The sequence below is a fragment of the Coloeus monedula genome, assembly GCF_965178545.1.
Source record: "Coloeus monedula genome assembly, chromosome: 14".
NCBI lineage: Eukaryota > Metazoa > Chordata > Aves > Passeriformes > Corvidae > Coloeus > Coloeus monedula.
In genome coordinates this window covers 16,530,466-16,551,354 of record NC_138794.1, presented here as the reverse complement: position 1 = coordinate 16,551,354, position 20,889 = coordinate 16,530,466, and positions in this window count along the sequence as shown.

Here is a 20,889-nt window from a genome sequence, read left to right as displayed (position 1 = left end):
AATAGCAATTGCTTTTAAGTGGTACCTTTTATTTTTAAAAGGTTAGATATACCAACAATAGAATTTTAAGGGAATAAGGCAGCTTGTGAGCAAAACCTGTGGTAGGTAATTGGCAAAGCTCACTTAATATTTTTTGTTTGCTATCCAAGAGCTATTCACGATGCCACTGTAACAGTATGTTGTTGGTACAACAGAGCTGACAGTTTTCTGAGATGAAAAGGAAGAGAATGGAATTAATCACACAAACTTCATCATCCAGTCTGGCATAACTGAAAGTGAGTTCTGCTATACTTGAACTATTTTAAATAACTTCATGTTTTATTAATACAGGTTTTTTTTCTGTTAACCTCTTCAGCGCTTTCTGTCCAGAGTTCCTCTGCAACTTCTTGTCCTTTGCAAGACTGTCCCTGATCTGTGGCCAGCCTTGGCATGTCCTGGCTGTTGTGCACAGTCAAGAGGAGTGCTGGCAGTGCCACGTGTGTCTGTCGGGTCACACACACGATGCCGTGCCCGGCGTGGAAATGGGGGGGTGTCAGAGTTGGATGTTCCTGGCTGGGGTGGAGATGCTCCTGCTGTGCCCCTTCTGGGGAGCTCCCCCTCCCTGGCCTGGAGAATGCAGAATGACTGGTGCTTTAGTATTGCCTGCCAGGAGCTAGAATGTTTGCACATTTTTTTCTTTTGTCCAGAGAATGGCTAAGAGAAATAGAAAACTGTAACTGCTTTGTGCTGTGGTGCCTATTTTAACCTTCATTCCAGAAAAACTAAGAAACATGCAGAAGAGCCATATTATTGAGAAACATTTATCATCTTAAAAATACCGTATGTTTTAGGAATTTCTTAAATTTGAGGTAAATGTGACTACGTAAAAATAAGCTTGTGGTTGTGTTTGAAGACACTGGCAGTGTCCTTGTTCAGAAGAGACAAAATACTTTTCAGTATATTTTTCTCAAGCCTGCTTGTTATCCAAGTGTTCTGATACCGTCTGCTTTGTTTGACATTGTGCAGAAAGTTCCTAGCAGACCTCAGGAATCCTGTGTCTCTTGAGAGGGAAGAAAAGAGAGATAGTACTAGGGATTGAAATTTCCTTGGATTTTAACTTGGTTTTGCACTATTTTTTACCTCTTCTGTTACATACTCAGAGGCCGTGTTTTGTGTCCCTTGTTGCATAAGGTTTTCTCAGGTAAGAAATGGTGTCCTCTTTTCCTTTTTAATTCCGTGAGTTATCATTTAACCTGTAAATGCTACAGTTTGGCAATATTTTGATATGTTGGCCTCCTTGAGAGTGAAAGCAAAGTGTTTGCAGAAAGGTAGCATTGGTAGCTTCCAAGGAAATTGCCCAAGCGCAGATCTTTTACATATTTAATGTCAAGCCATGGATGTCTTTGTGCAAAGGACACAAAATGCTGGTCTTGCATTAGCTTGTAAATCACACTTTCCTCAAAGGATCACTTTGATTCCTTTCACTGTCTTTCCATTGAAGTTGCAAATTGCATCCACTGTGATGTAACCTTGGTATGTTGGATATTTGCCCTGAACCTATTATGAATTTATATTTCCATCTCTGTGTTACGAGACAGTGGAGGCCAGATGCAGCAGTTCAGTCAGGGAGGAGTGGAGGCACCCTGAAACCCTGAGGTCTGAGCTCAGGCTATGTGAGGTACACCTGGTGATACCAAGGAGCCTTTCACAGCTGTGCATTGCTGGTTTTTTCAGGGTTTGGCATGATTTCTGTGTCTCAGGAACAAAAAATACATGCAGAAAGAGGAGGAAATGGGTGTTTGAAATGTTCTGTCGAGAAAGTCAAATGTTCAGCTGCTGCACTTCTTGCAAACAGATGCACATGTGTTCCTCCTCCACATGTGAGATACAGTCTGTAATGAGGCCATGATTTTGTCTGATTACAATGTGCGAAATTTTATCATGTTTTGAGAAGTTTTTACCTTTAGTTCACCTTTTACAGGTTAAGAAAAGACTCATTTTAGAAAGGATTCAGACTTACAGTAAGTTTTAGTTTGGTTAAAAATCCTATCCTGTTTTTTAGATAGTATATTTCTTTAAAGAAGAGAATGTGGAGTTGTGATAAATTGCTCTAAGCTAGGAACTGCTTTTATATACATCACATATATGTAGCTTGATACAGAGCTTTCTGTAAAAATGGAGAGAAAAATACTGGTGGTTGACACTGTCCTAGAACAGTCAGTAGAAACAGACCTAGTCTCTCCTCTTGAAAAATCCCAATTTTACAAGAGCCGTGTTCTAGGCTAACATTGTACCTTACTTACTGTGAAATTGCAGTAGTGAAGGCTTAAGAGCCCACAAGGAGAGTGCCGTTGAATTGCCTGCTCTTACAGTTACTGTGCTGGCACTGCGTTCTAGGACCTGTTCTAATGAAAACAAGTATTCTTTATTCACAGATTATATTTCACGGACTGTGGCTTGGGTTTTGGCATGCGATTTCATGGTCTGTATGTGGTCTGAGGGACCTCACTTTTGAGAAACCAGGAAAGATATTTAACCTAACCTTATGTAAACTGCTGTCACGTGCCATAGGCGTGACCATGTTCTGAGCTGGGACAGCGAGCATTTTAAATGAATATTTAGAAAAACCCGTCTTGATTTCCAGACACTGAAATCTCCTGGATTTCAGCGCTGGCATGCTCCTTTGCTGGAAAGCTGAACCTGACTTTCTCTCTCCTCTTGCTGTGGAGCTGCACTTCTCCAGTCAGTGATTGTTCCTAGCGCCACTGTTGCCTTAGATTTTCTTGACTGTCTCTTTGCTCATATATCTTATTATAAGTGCTTTAAGTATGACTAGTCAATTTGCTTCTTTATGTGATGTGGAAATGTTTCATCTCTGCTTTACAAACACTGACAGTGCTTTTTGGCACAGGGATTGCCAGCTAGGCTATTTTTTCAGACTCTTAGAGGCAGCGAAGTTTTGAAACAAAAGTTTTCTTTTTTCATAGGCTCTGAACTTTCAGATTACAAATCACTTTCTACATGCTAATAAGCTTAGATAAGCAGAGTACGTGTTAACACTGTTGTACAGATGGGGGAACCGAGATACGGGAACATTAAGAAACTTGCTTGAGGAAGTCTGTGGGAGCTGACCTTATTCTGTGAGAGACCCACGCACCATCCTTTTTCTTGTCAGATTCTTTCTTTTTACTCAAGCCCCTCCCTCCAAGAAGTCGTTGGTACATAAAAAGCCCTTTTGGATTCTATGTGTCTATATTTACCTACAGCTATGGTAATTTATTACACGGCATTCCATGTGGGACTGCACTGTTCAGTCAATCGTGGAGCGTTTTCCAGTTTTAGAAAGCAAGGGCTGCTTTGCTGGTGATCTGGCAAGCTGCAGTTTGGAGGCAACTGCACCAGGAAGTGAGTTCTGCAAAAAGTACAGCGGGTGTGTGGTGTGGAGCTGACTTGCATAAAGAAAGTGTTCCTTCACCTCAAGTACCCTGCAGGTCGTGAGCCTGCCTGTGCTGAGCTGCACACTCTGTCCTCATCTTTAAATAAGAATCTCCAGTGTTTGGTACGGAGGAGAAACTCTCCTGCGGGAGTGGATGTATGGAGTTAAACAGTATAGGGAACTAGACATTTACTATTACCATGGCAACTTCAGATGATGATTTATTAAGCCTTTTTTTTTTTCCACAGTGGAGACTGTGCATTTTTGTTGGTTTGAGCTCTCCAGAGACTGTTCCTTGCCACTCCCTAATGTGTCCTTTTCTCCCATCCAATTCTTTGCTTCTCCTTGCTGAAATTACAGAATAATGGAAATGTGTTTGTAGCAACCTTTTTGTCAGGCAGAGAAAGCTTGGTACAGTTTATGGCTTTATTAATAAATACACTACTGCTGGTTACCACCTTGGACTGGGACACAATTCCAATGACTGGCATAGCAATTGGGAGCAAAGGCAGCACTAGGGAGAGGGCTTCTCAAGTGCTAATAAGAGCACAAGACACTGCAGGAAGAGGGGGGAGGGCTTTTGGCCTGGCTTGGCTCTGTCTATTGATCTTTAACTCTCCCTGTTGCTTTCATTCCTCTGTGACCATCCCTTCCTGCTCTTGACCCTGCAGTGGTTGTTTCCATAGTCACCCCCAGCTGCCAGTTCCGTGCCATTATTCCTACAAGCATGCCAGAGCTGTTGGAGTTATGGTGCCTTTGGTGTCCGTGACCCGCTCTGCTGATGTAGCTCAGTGGAACTTAGCAAGTTTGGCTAAATCTGCTGGTTTCGTTGTAGTAAGGTGTTTGCAGAGCGAGGGCCTCAATGACTTCTGTGCCCATGGTGGCATTTGGCAGCCCTGTGGTGTGTCAGTTCTGGAGCAGGGACAGCAGCGGGCTCTGTGGCCGCCTGCACCCAGCACACTGCGGCTGTTCGGGGCCTGCTCTGCAGCCAGCCGAGCCAGCTTTGTTCAGCCTCTGGAATGCCAGCTCCATATAGCCCTGAGTAAAGGCTCCAGATGCAAATACAGGGGACTTGATAAATTATTCATTTTTGAGCTGCGGAGACATAGTTTGAAAATCTTGAGGATGATGGTAACCAGGTCCAAGCAAACAAAACGAATGGAGCCGTTTCTGAATATAGAATCATGAAATGAATCTTTGGAGCAGAAAAGCTCTCTCAAAAATCTGTCATCTTATGCATCTGTCTTTATGAGCAGATAGTGATTTTTATGGCTCTAACCTCTAACAACATTAATCCACGTGTAATCATTGCTTATTTCAAGTCCTTGTGTCAGTGGGTTGGGGTTTTATTTGTTTTCATTCTTTGAAGTACAGAAATGTCCTCGGGATTCTTAAATAATATAGTTGTGATACATCTCAATGTGTAGACTACTTGTCCCCTACCAGTTTCTGCTGGGTACTTCCCTTTCCCCAGTCAGATTTATTCATGTGGTGCAGTTTCATTATCATTTGGCCGTATTTATGATATTCTTTTTTTACTTGATTAAATCGTTCATTATGGACTTCCTAATGTGATAATTATGTAATTATATGTTCATGTATTTCAGTATTGATTGCATAAGTGTATAAATAGCTAATGCATAGCTTTGTTCTTCAATTAATACACCCCTGAGTTAACTCCACCAGAAAGAGAATACATACCTACAGACCTGTGTAGCATGTAAATTGTATTCTTTCTGTAACTGCTTTTCAAATTATTTAAGCTTGTTTTATGAGAGCAGGGCCCACAGCCCTTCTCTGGGGGAACACTCTGCCTAGTTTTGTTTTTTTCTCCTGGGAAATCTGGACTGCACTCTTCTAAGGCAGGGGTATTTTCCTGACTTTTTCTAAAGCATATTACAAGGTCACAGAACATAAATCGTAAGTCTAAGAGCATTAGTGGTCAACATGCTCTAAGCATGTGGATCAAAGCCTTGCTAATATTCCTCAGTTTAGCAACATAAGGATATCTGTATGTAGGGGGTTTCTTGAAGTTTGCACACGTGATTACACCTTAACGAGTGCCTTTAGGTGTGAAGGACTGTCTGAGGTACAATGCTACTTCAGTTGTGGTAACATCCCTCTGCATCCTACAAGTATTGTTCCATACTTTTTAAAAGTATTTTTTAAATTGAACACTTAGTGTGGAGGAGGAAAATACCGTATTTTTGAAGTCTTAACTGTATAATAAGAAAAGGTTTCTAAACAACATAAATTTCACTCTCACATCTACCCCAAAAAATAATTCTGTCATGCTGGACAGAGTTTTTAGGAAACATTTTTCAGTTTCAGCTAAACTGTGCTCCTTGCTATTGTGCGTGCTTGCAGCTGTCACACAGTTCTATTGTTTGACCTGTGCTGCTAAAATAATTCATCGCTCAGTGCTCATTGCCAAAAGATGGTCATATATATCTCCCAGCAGCACTCATAAATTTGCCTGCCTTTTGGATTTTCAGATGGAACACAACTTTAAAAGTGTGTTTGTTAGCTCTTGCTGTTACCCCAGAGAAATGAGGTGCAGTAGAAGAGCTAAAATCTGATCACAGACTAAAGTTGAAAATTCCTGTTGTTGTTGTTGCTTTTAGAGAAGTCAGTATATTGCAGTGATACAAAAACTCACTCTGCCCAACTCACCAGCTGCTGCAGGGACACTTTCTGTAATTCAGTGCCTATTGGGCACATCAGAGATTTGATTCTGGCTCCTATTACACATCAGTATATGTGCCTGGTGAAAAAAAAATCTGTGCTAAAAGTCTAGGAAGATGGAGAAGCAGGAAACAGGACAATTCATTACCTGCCTTTGCATTTTAAAATCCTTTTCTGCTTGACAACCTGAATGAACTCCCTGGATAACAAAGTATCTTTAACAATGACAAAGAGAAATTAAAAAAAAAAAAATCTTTACTAATAAAAGGAAAAGATTAAGGAAAACCCAAACAAACCCAAGTACCACAGACCACACAGGAGCCCCAGAGAATCACTGGCTGGACTTTGCAGCAGGGTAGTTGCAGTCTGGATGTTATTATCGTGTCACAGCAGTCCCCTGGGAATTGCTGCTGCAAACTCAGAGATGCCTGTGGAGAATTCAGGTAGCCAGGAAGGAGGAGGGGGGAAAAAGCCAGGAAAAAACCAAAACAAACCCCAGTCCCATAAACAGATTGTTAAAACCGGTGGCAGAGAAAAAACCTGCAAACACAAAGGTCTGTATTTGACACTCCTGCATCTCTAATAGATTTCAGAAAGGAACTTTTATAATTATCTAATCTGACTTTGGTTTACCACTAGCCAGAAACTTTGGTTCTGTAGATCCATAGATTTTTCTCTCCACCTTTGGGGACTTCCATATGATTTGGTGGTGTTGAAACTCTTGCTGTAAGCAACACCTCTGGCCACTGTGCTGCAGGTGCTGAACAGATAGTGGAAGTTTTAGAAAGATGGGTTGCTTCAGCAGTATTTCCATGAAACTGGAAAACCACAGAAAGAATTGAGTATAACAAAGGAAGTTCACTGCAAAACCTGGAAGCCTGTATCCTGCTGCAGAACTCATAGGCATCTGGCTTCAGGAGCATCCTCAACTTTCCTGCGTACAAGTCCCATTCTCCACATGTGGAACATAATGCTTGCAGCAGGTAACAGAGACAGGCTAACTCTTGGAATACCTTTTGGGTTTCTTGCATGACACAACAGCCTCATGGCATAGAGCTCCCCATCTGAGTGAGGGTGAAAAGAATAGTTCAGGAACGGAACAAATTTTGCTTTGCATTGGTGACATAATGTGGGGATTAGTGAACAAATACTGGGGACTGTCTCAGTGCTGTTCTCCAGGAAGGCATTCAGTGTATGTTTACTGGTTTGGAACATGGCTTATCTGGCCATTATGAGGAACTGCCCCCTCGGGGATGCTCGGAATTGTCAAGACCTGGAGAGGGAGGTGTGTTCTGGAGCAAAGCAAGTCTTCAGTCACTTCCAGATGGAATGCAGGAATACAAAGTGACTTGGCAGATACCTGCTAGTCATGGCCAGTTTCTCCAGCGTCATGAACCCAGTTGAATTAATTACAGGGATGCTTTTGAATCCTGCCGATGAAATGCTAAAACTCACCACAAACAGCGAGATATTTTCCACTGTTTGGAGGGGGACAAGAATTTTGCCCCAAACATCTATTTTTTTTTTCCAATGAGGACTTTTTTCAACAAGTTAGCTCAAACTCGGTCATATTAGCATGGAAGCAATTCATGCGAGGTAGGAAAGGTTGATTATAACAAAAGAGAATTATTAATAGGAGAATAATTTACATCAGGGAGATGGTGGGAGTAAAGTGAATTTTGATGTTTTGAAGGTTGATTGGGTAGGTGGGTGTGTTGACAAAAACAAGACAATCATGTCTTCTTCAGGAACTTAGGCTTCAAGGATTTAAAATAAAATCAATGAGCTCTGTGGCACACACTCTTTTTTACAACAGTAGGAGCACAGGATAATTTTTTTGTAAAAGTGCAGGATATAACTTCAGTTCTATGCTGACCTTTCAGATCATGCTATCACCAAAGCATTTTCTTTTGATTAAATTTTTCTTTTAACATTTCTAGGGTTAAGCATTACAGTTCGGTTTTATTCATCTATATAACTTTTATGTAGCTTCTGGAAACCTTCAGGATATTCCCAATTTCCAGAAAACATTTTCTCCCTTGCAGAGGCATGTTGTGGGACAATCTTCAGTGTAAGTGATGGTGTGTTTCAGTAACAGAAAAATACAGACTCCTTTACTTTGGTTTTGTTTGGGTTTTTAGCAAATAAAATGTGTTTTTAATTTAGGTTAGCTAAAGGTCTTGGTATGAAAGTGTTACTAAATGGCAACTTGTAAAATGATATCTGGGGGAAAGCAGATAAATCAGTGGTGTTTTCTTGTACAGTTAAAATGTAAGTTCAGATGTTAGAGGTGGTTTTTCACCTATTGTATAATATGGAGCAAGTCCTCAAGTGGATTCTGGGTTTTTCCTCTTTTCTTAGCACGTACACTAGAAAAGCTGTGTCTGTACCAAGGCCTAGTTCATACTGAAATGTAACCTGGGAAGTTGACCTGGTTGGAAAGCTCCGCAATCAATCAGATCCTTCTCCACTCAAAGAGATGGTTGGGTATTTTGCACTTCAGGGTTGGTTGAATGTTCATAAAATTAGTGACTTGAAGAGATGAAAAAGAAATAGGAGCAAAGGCACCTAGAAAGAGCATGTTGGCAAAAAATAGCAAAAGGTCACTTAAAAATGAGCCAGCAGGGCTGGAAAGTGGCACGTGGGGAGGCATCGTGGGTCCAAAGGTCCTTCCTCCCAAACTTTCCTGTTTCTGCCATTCTGCCTTGTGCTGCAGAGGCTGAGGGAGCTTTGGTCTCCCTCTTGCATTAGCCCCCTCACCCTTAAGCTGGCTCATGGAACTGAGAGCACATTCTGCTCTTACTGCACCAAGGTTTGTATCAGCATATCTGTGGGTGATTTTGGAGGCTGGATAAGATGCAGATAGGGCAGCCATAAGTTTGTGAAGAGAAAAGAAAACAAGGTTTTTGCAGTGTTAAATCCAAACTGATTAAATCCTACATACCTTCTGCATCTGAATCTTGTATTAAATTGTTATGTACTTCCTAAAGGTTTAGGGGGGGACAAAAAGGGCAGTTAAAGGTGTTGATGACTTTTTCTTGGCACCTTTCTCTGTTAGCAAATTTCTAGTCTGTAGACCCTTATGTAGAGTACTAAAAAAAAAGAGTTTGCTATTTGCACAGCATTTTGGGTTTTGGTGATTTCAGTGCCAAATTTAGCAGCGATTAAACATAAATTTGAAGAGAGGGAAGCTTTATTGACATTTGTGTCCCTTGCTCCGATCCAGTCCACGGTGTCCCAGGGCGGAGGCTAAAGAGGCATAAAATCAGGTCAGTTTAACCCCAATGGGAGTGGAGCTTTACAGAGGTGTTCCTTTGCTGTCCCTTTCCAGAATCCCTGGGCCTCGGCCTGCTCTGAGGTGTGGAAGAAGCAGTCAGGCAGCTGTGGGCTGGTAACAACATGTTACTGCAGTAGGTTTCCTAGCTTAAGCCTTTGTGATAGTAATTATCCATGGATCTCTATTTTTATTCTTAGGGGATGATTAAAAAAAACCCCTATACTCCTTAATTTCTTATACAATATGTCTCTGTGTGTTTTTGTGGGGTTTTTTTCTCAATATGTAGTAAAAGGAAGCAGAAGATGATTTTCTAGAATGAGAAAAGAAGAATGTTTATTCAGATTCACTCTCTCGTATCTCATACTTCCACTGCATCAAAAATGATGTATCTTTTTGATATATTTCAGTGTTATAACCTGCTGGGGGATTAGGCCATCTGAAGAACTGACGTGTCAGCAATTGTTTTGGTTTTTAGTATTATTACTTCTATATTACACTGGTTACACTGGTTGTGGTTACATGGGTATAGTTTTAGGTGTTTCTGGGCACTATCCTGAAAGATAATAGAGATCAAGCATGCAGGCATATTTTTAAAGGTATGTATTGTGGACATAGAGGTGTTAATCCATAGTTATTTTTACAAAGATGTGCAAACACAAGTCAGGCCAGTGACTGCTGTGCCTGGGGAAACCTCCTGGGGTCTCTGAGGTCAGAGAGTTGTCACCAGTTCCCCAGCTGGGGACGGGTGATCTGCATGGGAAGCTCCCTTTGTTCTGAGCACCTGCAGAGAGGGAACAGCACAGTCATGTCAGCATCGGAGGCAAATACTGCAAAATGCCCTTTGGTGTAATGGCCCCTGCAAGGATAAATGGAACAGTCATGCTTTCAAAAGCTCAAATAAATAACTGCTGGCACTTGCAGAACACCAGTCCTCCATTTGGGAAATACCACTTGATGACAGAGTTGATGAAAGGTCCTCAGACATCAAACACATCAACTATAGCTAAAAAAAGCTATCCTATATATGGTCATTCCTCTCTTTAGGAAGACATTCCTTCTGTTGTTCTCCTTTGCTTATTTTAGTCACCCATTTCATACCTCCTCTTCAACACTTGACCCTTTAAGATAACCAATCTGTGGTGATGATCCGTATTTTCTTCAGAAAATTGGGAACCAAGAAGACTCTTAGTGGCTGTGCTAGGAATTCTTGATTGTTTTAATTACTGCTTTACATCAGTGCATCTTCACCTTTATGTGACAGATGTGATTCCTGGGTTTAAGAACTTCTGTAAACTCATTTGTAGCATTTGTTTATGACGGAGAAGTCCCACGCAGTGACAGGGTGTGCTCAGTGCACAGTGCTCTCTGGGGTTTGATCTGAAGCCCTTCTTGCTTCTTCCTGCAAGTTCTTTTTTTGTTGCAGCAGTCTGTGCACTAAATGCAGCTCTGGCTGAACTGCCTTATCTCAGACACACGTTCATGGAGAATCACTGTAAGGTGCTACAGGAATTTGACAAGGATCAGGACTGGTTTCAACACTGTTCAATATTTTTGTCAATTACTTGGAAAAATCTTTCTGAATTACTGCTGCTTCATTTCCAGGTAGCACAAAGAGTGGCAGAATGTGAGATAAGAAGGTAGTAGACACTTTACAAAAAAATACTCTGAATTGTTTTGCTTGTCTAAGCAGAGGACCTAAAATAAATAAATGAACTTGCCTAAGAAAAAGAAATGTTCCAGTGGGAGAAGACTCTGTCAAGCAAAGCAGAGATGGTCCTCTTGACTAACAGCTGGCCACAAGCTGCCAGTGGAGAACTGTGATGCAATACTTGTTTGTGTAAATGGGAATGGGAGCAGGGAGAGAAGTTTTGTCTGCTTCTATGCCTGTGTACCCTTGGCAAGACAATTCTAAAATAATTGCTGTCATTCTGAGATCCATGTCTTAGGAGGGACATAGAGGGTAAAGTTCAGAGAGTTACCACAGGAGACTTGCAGTAGGAGCAAAAATGGTTGGTCTTCAACCACTTGGAGCATCATCTCTTACAAGTGTCAGTGAGAAAACTGGGTGTCTGTAGGTAGCCGTGTTCAAGGGTCTTCAGAGAAAGCCAATACTGGGTACTAAAGGAAATGGGAACCAGTGGCTGTAATAGATGAATTCAAATCAAGAGTAGGTAAAAATATTCAACTCTGGATCTGGTTAAATATGGGGATGGATTACTGGGAGGGAGAGCTGCCGCACCATTTCCAGACATCTGCAGCTTCAGCTTGGATGCTTTTCTGTAAGGAAAGTTTTAATCAAACACTGTGGGCCCCAGTGCTGGGGTTAATGATGTGAAATGCAATGACCTATGATATGCACGTCTTAGGATATGCAAGAATAGATCATCCCACTTGTCTTTTTTTAACTTTAGATTCTATCGATTGATGGATGTCTGCTAGTGATACAGCTTGAATAACTCTTTGTACTTTGCCCTAATTCTACAAGTCTTTGTACAAATTTTTCTCATTATAATCTTAAGAATACCTTACACATTATTCTCTGTCTGTTAGCTACTATTAGCAGCCCATGTGAATCCAGCCACTGGTGTTGTAAGAATTACTTGGGAAATAATTTCACTTTCTCATGCTGGATTTTGATAAGGTAGAGGTAATCTTGACTTTTAACTCTACATTCTTGAAGATAAATGTTGAGACATTCAACTTTTTTCATGAGAAAATGATAGTAAGTCTCAGTGTTCAGAAAATAGAACTCAATGCTTGCACGTTCAACAGCACAGAGTGCAGTACCTGGTAGCTCTTGAATTTTCTGTTCTTTGAAGATTGGGTGTTGGTCCCTCTAAAAAGCCTGGCTATTGCAGGGGGATCATCTGTCTGAATTTAGGGCTGCTGTGGTCTCACAATTTTTTGGTTTGTATTTAATGCCACTGTCTATTTGTGTTGCAGAATATGAAATATTAGATCCAGTGCCTATTTTTTTTTGTATCTAGCATTTATGGGAAGTAAGGACAGCTTGTGAATGTCTTCACAGAATTTCTAATGTGTGAAGCAGTATTTTTCTTTTGGGTTGGTGTGGTTGGTTTGTTTGTTTGTTTGGTGGTGTTTTTTTTTTTTTTAATGCAGCGTAACTTATTACTGGCACGCTTAATACTATTTTGGAAAGTATTTTTGCAAAGAGTCAAAAGGGAATTTGCTCTCTTGAATTTTGAAATCTATTTGCCCTTCTGAATATAAATTCTTTCAACAGTATACCATTGTCTCCACACAACCATTCCAGCATAACTTATTTTCTGAGTAATGAATTGATAAAATTGATTGTGTGTTTCTCTTCTGTGGTTGATTGTGAAACTGTAATGAAAAACTGGAGTTTAAACAATATGGGGTTTTTTAATCTGTGACAAGTCCTTAGAAATAAAAAGAAGAGGACTGAGTGAAGGAAGGCATATGCCAAAAGATATTCTGATAATCTTATATACTTCATCCTCCCAAACAGCTTCTCTAAAGCAGGCAAGTATTTCTCTACAGTACCAGATAAGGAGTGTGTTAAGTCCAGTGATGTTGACTTAATTAATTTAAATTCTGGTATAGGCTGTGCAATAATGCTAAAGATTTCTTGTGTATCTGTATTTGAATCCATTATCTCTTTCAAAAGCTGCATGACGGATGAGTTACATGTACCTAACACTCATTGGAAGGGGAATTGGCACTTCACCAATGGCTAGGAATCATACAAGAGCAATATGATTTGTGTGCTTTTGTTTCTGTGGACCTTTACTCTGGTACTTACCTCATTGATCTGACGAGTCCTTGCTCTGAAATTGGGAAATAAAAATATAAATGCAGGATGGAATTTCTCTTGATGTTACACAGTGACAGCAATTTTTTGCTGATAGAATTGCAGGAAGAATATTGCAGGTCCAAGTGCAAGGTCTCTGTGATCTTTGATACTAGCTGGTGGAGCATTCCTGCTTCTCTAAACTTTATTTTAGATTAGCTGATAAAATAAATACGTATGTCTGAAAAAAACCCCACATAAAAATAACTTATTTAAGAAAATTATTCAATTAATTCGGTGCAAGCAAGAAAAAGCTTCTTTTTACCTGCAGCCTTCAACTGGCAGTTGTGGAAATTGAAAAATCTTTCCATGCCTTCTTTGTTTCTTTTGATTTTATTCATGCATGCTTCTATTCCTGTTTGTAATGGTATCTTGCATTGATTTTGGTTAGCTTGGAAATATTCTCTAGACTCAGAGTACATCTGTCTGATCCTCTCTTGGGGAATGGGTCAGAGCAATGGTGTCTGTGTGGCCAGTCAGGAGCTGTGAGGGGGAGCACGGGCATGTCCTGCTGTGGATGGGCTCAGGTGGGTGCTGCTCAGAGGGACAGAGTGGGAATTTGGCCAGGAGCTGATGGTGCTGTGCAGCACCTTGCAGCAAGCAAGGACGGTCCTTGGGCCCTTGGAGATGGCAGCAGTGCAGCACCTCATCACGTACGGATCTTCCTAAAGCCGGCACCTCCTCAGTGCTGGGAGTGAGCAGGAGCAGCGCTGGGAAGGTGGGAGGGGTGGGAGCTGACACAAGCATCGCGTGAGTGGAGCGGCTGATCCTCATCCACACTCAGGTAGCACTGGCAGCCTCGGAAGTTCAGTTGATGCTTTCTGCATAATTAATCTGCCTGAAAAGGATAATTTCAGGGTACTTGGAGTGGGGACAGAAAGTCTCCATCCTTCAGGAGGTAAACTGTGATTCCCCAGGGTCTGCAAAGCAGAGGAAGAGGCATCTTCAGGAGTGTGTTGGTTCCCAGGCAGGTGCTTTGTCTGTGGGGATCAGTAGTGGCCTGGGCCTCTTGCTGACAACCTGTTCTCTCACCAGCCATGGTAGTGCAGGAAAAGCAATGGGGGAGATGTTTTTGCTGTTAAGTGGTAGAAGCAGGTATATGATCTTCTGTAAATCACAAAGATGGCATTAAAGAGTGTGTGTGCATGGTAGTTTGTTTTTTGTTTTCTTTTTTTTAAATCAAATGCTATTTCTGAGCTCCAAGGGCTGACAGCTGTTCTAGTTTTGCTTGGGGATGTTTTCGCAATGTGGATTAATCAATGTTATGAACTGGGTCCATGGGGTTTTGGGAATGTAATTGGTTTCAGATGACACTTTGCTAGTCAATCTGCGAAACAACCGAATGTTGACACAGCTGAACAATTCCAGCTGTTTCCACTCACCCCTTCTTCTCTCCCTGGATGCACCAGCCTTTTCCCTCTCACATGTCTCCCTTTCTTATTGTGACTTTGTGAAACAAATTTGGGATTGCAGTTTCTGTCATTTGTCTCTGCTTTGGTTTTATTTCTTCCCAGAATACTTTCAAAATGCATTATTTTAGGTATGTTTGTTGATGTCCATTTTTATAATTTTGAGCCTAATTTGTTATGCAGGCATTAACTCTTACGAAGCAAATTTAGATGTTGCTTGAAGGTACCTTTGTCACATAATTTTTACGGATAATTTGAGAAGTTTGAAAATACTTTCACATTTGTTGTGCCAAACCCACCTCTTCTTTTTAAAAAGGTAACAAAGAACGCAGGTAACCAAAGGCAAAGTGGGAGGACTCTGCATGGAGATGTGCTGTAGACCCTGCTCCACTGCTGCTCTGCCCTACCTGACAGCCTGGCTTTGGTCAGGCTGATGACACTTCTGTGCTGTGCATCCAGACCTTAATGACAGGAGAAATAACTCCCCAGAAGGGAGTGGCTCATAAATTGCCCATGCCATTTATACTTCTAGAATTAGTTATTTTTCTCTTCCCCTCTTTTTTTTGCCCTACCTTATGGTAAGTATAGGTAAGCCCTGAATACGTCATGCTACCTGCATCTGGAGTTTTTTATGTGGTATCAGTGCCTGTTCTCAATTTGTGGCAGTACAGAAGAAAGAGATGCAGTACAAGACAAGGCACATTCATTTTCCATGGTATTTTTTGTGCTAACTGACCTTCAGAACACTTTGCAGTGGGGACTACAGAATGGCCCAGGCAGTTGTTCCTTGGAAATCTGTGTGCTCAGACACCTACAGACACTGCACAAAGATGGCCCAAGCCCCTGGTGGGGTGGTCTGGCTTTGTTCTGAAAGCCTTTCGCCACTATACCTCTGGTGAGAGGCTCATGGCTGGGTGTTTAGTAGTAACTCCAATGGGGGCAATTTGCTGTTTAGTATTATTTTCCCATTAAGCAGTCAGATGGGTTTTGAAGGATGTATGCTCCCTCTTGTCTGTGTGGCTCCTCCGATGGCAGACTATGCTAAATTAAAACTGATGTGTGAAAAATTCTGTAACAAATCTGCTGTTTTCAGACAGCAGTCAGCTTTGCTAACTTTTTGAAACATCAGAAAGCACCCACGTGTGTTGAGCCTTGAAATAATCTCTCTTATATTAAAGTAGCCTGGAATGGAATGGCTGATCCTGTACCTTCCAAATACTATTGCTAATGCTTTCCCTACAGAGGAAATGGCCTATTGAGAAAAGGGAAAATGTATATTGAAAACATGGTAGGAAAATGACACCTCTGGGAGTATCTCTCTTAGAATTTTGTTACACTGAGAAAATTGCAAATTTGCGCAATGCCGTTTTCAGAGAAAGTCCTGATGTCATTTATTCCTGTTTGTATTTTTTACTACCAGGGTATTGGATAAGAATATCCCATTCTACAGACTTCATGCTGGCAGTGGACACTGGGAGTTTTTTTGCATTTTTTGTGGGGAGGGAGACTTTGAAGGCATAAATTCAGTACCTAGATCTAAGCAAGCCTCAGAGACCCCATTTATATAGTAGTGTAAAGCTTTTTAGATTTTTCTAGCTTTTTCCATTTTGTCCCAGAGATTTAGGATTCTGACTAGCAGTTCAAACCAGCATTAAAATCCTCTTGTTGACTGAGAGCTAGTTCAAATCTGTCATGATTTTTCATTCTGTAATTTTTAGAATCTGTGAGGAACCCTGGACTCTCTCAAAGGACTGTAACATTCTTTCTTCTGCTGTATTATTGAAGACCAGTTTTTTCCAAAGCTAAAGGCAGACAGCTGTTGGACTTAAAGCAAACATTTAAATGCACTTGCTACTTCTGCGTGTGACTTGAGGTATATCCCAGTGGTAAATTGGTCTTGCATTTAATCAAAATGATATTTCAGGTAAACTGGGATTTTGTCTTTCTCTGCTGTACCAGCCCACAGCTAGTTAAGGAATGTCTACACAGAACTGAGGAGAGAAAAATGAAGGCTAATGCTTATATCAATTCAGAAACAAAATGACACCATTTCTTTAAACGGAGCAGACATTAAACACATTGAGGACATGTATGCTATTCACTCTAATGTTCTTTTCATCATTCTTCAAACAACCCGTAGAGGTTTTCTGTTGTACAATCTTTGACAAATCTTTCTTTGTATCCCTAGATCTCTTTTGTTCTGTTGAACCACCAAAGGGACCAGGTTCTTGGAAAGACAGAGGGAATGCACACAACCAGTATGGTGTGGAAAGCCTGTCTGTGATGTTATGTGGCTGAATTCGTACAAACTGAAAGCTGCCACAAGCCCAGGTTTTCTCAGTGTGTCTCTTGTTTCCCACTGGAAATTTTGCACAAGCAGAAAGGAAGGAATTTGACTGTGGTCTAGGATTTGCAGATCTGCATGTGCTGGAACAGCAGCACTGCCTGATGCTGCCTCTGCTCAAGTCCATCCCATGGTTGTAGTGTGGGAGTGCAGTGCATTCAGTGCAGTGCATGAACACAAAAGAACAGAGTGCAGGGCTGTCCTGCTCAGAAATTTAAACATTTGGTAACTTTCCTTTTTTGGAATGGTTTATTCGTATCACAGTTTAAACAATCTACTAGTTATTAGTCAATTCATTGTATATTCAGAAACACTTGCAAAAGGAAATGTATCTTGGGCCACACTATGTTCTGAACTGTTGTGTTTTGTCAGGTTAGTGTCTCCAGCTGTGAAAACTAGAAAGTTAAAATAACTATTCCAGTATTTTGTGTTGCAGTCTCTGGCCTGCAATAGAAAAAGCAGGTTCATCAGTAGAACCTACTCTGAGTGTACCTGCTATGAGCATGTGAAAATTCCTTCTCTTTCTACAGTGGAATATCCCTGCACTATCTGTTTTTATTGCTTTGTCCCTCTCTTCCCACTAAATTATTTGGTCATTGAAGCCCACATGCTCTTGAGAAGCTCCTCCAATAGCCCAATTTTGAGAAATGGGAAAGATTTCTGAAACAGTTTCTATTAACCAGTCCATTTCCAAGTTAGTCTTTGGTAATTCCAAATCACTAGTTACTTCAGAAATTTAGGCAGAGCCATAACATCCCCACAGCACTAGAGGCAGAATTTTACTCTGCAGGCAGAAAAGTCATTTCCCTGGCTGCTGTGCCTCCTGTTAAATTGCTGAAAGGGGTGTGGCTCTGAGAAGAGCAGCAACACCCTCTACCAATGCCTGCCCACAATTTGTATTCCTGGGACTGCGGCCTAGCCTGTGTAAGGCTTGGCTGGGCCTGTGTTTTCCTGTGTGTCATTGTGTCAGTCTGGCTCTGAGCGGCGACCCTGGGGTCTGTCACAGAAGTAATGGGGTAGAAGGCATCAATAAAATATTTTGTTAGTGTGCACTCGTTTGTGTATCTTCAGACATCAGGCTTTTAGGAGTGCAGGAGTGATGCTTGACTGTACAGCACTGTCTAATCACACATTCACATTCCTGATACCCAAATGCATCAGAGAAGCCTTCATTTCTGTCTTCCCCCTTGCACCCCACAATGCTTTTTTTTTTTTTCCAAAACAGTGGTTGATATAATCATCTTTACTATTTTCATTTTTAAATTTTTTTTCTTTATTTCAAAATAAGTTAGAAAGGGGCTTGATATGTATCAAGGAAGCTGGTTTAAGGCTTTCACAAGCCTTATTTCAGTCTCTTTTTCTGCTTTCTGGAACAAGTACAGTAGCAACTTGCATACATTGTGTCATGTTGCTGAAGTTTCTGTTTAAGCACTGCTCCAGGACCAGATCCCCGTTGTTTGTGTCTGCAATGATTTGATGCCAGCTGATGCTTGTTAGGCCCTGGTTGCACTGATGGCCCTGACCAGCCTCACCTGGGGCCTCACCTGAGGCTCTGCCCAAGGGCGGGGGGAGCCCTTAGAAACTCAGCTCTGGGCCACAGCCAGGCCTCTCCTTCTCCTTTCTCTTAGATTTTAGCAATGCAGCTACATAAAAACTTAACAGCCCTCTTTAGAAAGTGATAAGAAGAGGTAAGAGGGCATAAAGAAAAATTCCATCTTTGATCTTATCGCCCTGTGCTGGTAAGTTGTTGACATTGTTGTGTGCTATGATACTAAATTTTTGACTCATTGGAAATGCAGCTTGAGTCATAAAGTCCTCTATTTGCTATGCTTTGGCGAGTTTGCCTTTTTTTTTTTTCTTTTTGTAGTAGCTCTTCCTCCAAAGAGAAAAGCTGAAAAAGCAGTTTAGAGGAGCAGATAAGAGTAAGTTGCAATTCCAGTTGTTGTCCAATAAAAAGACCTAATGCAGATGGTAGGAACCTTGGCTGGTGTTTCAGTGTGTGATTCAGGAGGTCTGGTGAAAACAGGAGTCTGTGCTCTGATGCTGGAAGTTTGTTGGTTTTGCTTCAATCCATCTAGTCAACACCTAGTTCATGCTATTAAGATGATTTTGAGAGCTTCAGTGGTGCATCAATGAGCATTTCAAATGAAAATTTTTTTCAAAATGTCACGATTCTGTGTTCAAGTAGGATAAAAACTGACAGTTTTGATCTTAAGCTGTTCATCTTTTTAATGCATGAAACCATATCATACCTCTACTGTGGCATCACAGACTCCGAGGAAAAAAGTGATCATCAGAAAAATCTTTGCTGCATTGAAGTTATCATTGATAGAGATGAAATCAAGGTCAAGATACCACAATGTGTGGGAGGAAACTGGGTGAGAATTAGCAACTTCATCTAAGGCTTTATATCTCAGCTCGCTTCCAAGTTGTCTTTCTTCCACTGTCTCTTAGTGAGTGTGAAAGGGCCATGAGAAATTGTATCATATATATATATATGTAATTTTCCCCATTATGTGAGATCTCAGGATCTTTCTGAAGATAAGTTCAAACAGATTCAAGCTGATTCAGAAAAGAGGCCATTTAAGAATTCTTGACTTTTTCAAGTGGTTCACTTCATTTCACATTGCTCTGGAAGGAGGTGAGAGATTTCCTCCTGGTCAGGGCTCCTCACAGGCTGTGTAAGACACTGGTTTGTGAAGGCAATTCAGGCACAACTGAGCTGGGATTATTCTTTATGAAGAAGTTGCTATTAATTTGAAGGCAGCAGCAAGTTTTCCTTTCTTTACTCTCTTCTCCCTCTACCTTCTGGCATGTTCTCCAATAACCTTAGCTATCAAAATGTTATCAGTGTATGTCAGACACAAGTTCCACTGCCTCTGGGAGGCTGTGTTTGTGTAGTGGCATGGTGGTAATTTGTGTATTACATCCTCATCTTGTTCTCTGAAGATCTCTCTGTTATCAGTCAATCTGTGTCCTGGGTCAGGTGTGAGAAATGTGGGCTGTTGTTTCCGTGTGCAGACCTCCACTGTTCAGAAAGTCAGAGTCTGTGACCCAAACCCAAGCAAAATTTGGGATTGCTCCTGGTTTTGCTGTTTACTACTCTGCCATTCGTTCCTTAGGGAGCGTGCTGCTTCTCAGAGAGTGTATGGTTTAATAAACTCGATACAACAATTTCAGCTTGAGAAGCAGGGTGTCACATTTCCTTCTTTCCTATTTGCCTGCACGGTCTCCTGTGGATGTTCTGAGCTCCTCTTCAATTTGTTCTGGCTGTGATTTTGGTTTTCTTTCTTTCCTTGGTCTAGTCTAGCCTTTTGCCATAGCCCATTTCCTTAAATAGAGCACTTGAGTTGTTAGCAGAAAGAGGTGCTGACTTCCCAGCCAGCTGCCATACCTGGCAAATTTAACCCCCTTCTGTCTCAAAGTACAGTTTTCTTTGTGGCTTTGTTGCTGAAAGGTGATGCAGGTGGCCTGACATTCCTCTGTTGTAGCTCTCAAGCAGAGCCAGGAGGACCAGCCCAGGGTCCCTCTGAGCTGACTGACCTGGTTTCTGCTGCAGTTGGAGCAGAAAAGCCTTGCTGTAAAGCAAAGAGCCAAAGCCCAGCTCTAGCACCCAAAACATAATGGCTCGTACAGGATGGACCAGGCCGAGTGGTTTGATTCAATAACCTCTCACATTTGGTATCTTCACTCTGAAGGAGAACCTGATGAATAAAGGCTGTTTTTCTGTCACTAATTGTGCTTTGTAACCTTGTAGGATCCAGCATTGCACCATTTTGAGAACAACAGTTTGATTTTTCATGAATTCACTGGTCACAGCTCTCTGGGTCAGGGGCTTGGCACAGCCAGGTGTACCAAGGGTGTCCTCTTAGCACAGAGGGAGCTGCAAGCCAAAAATTGGGCAGGCATTTCTTGTTATGCCCAGAG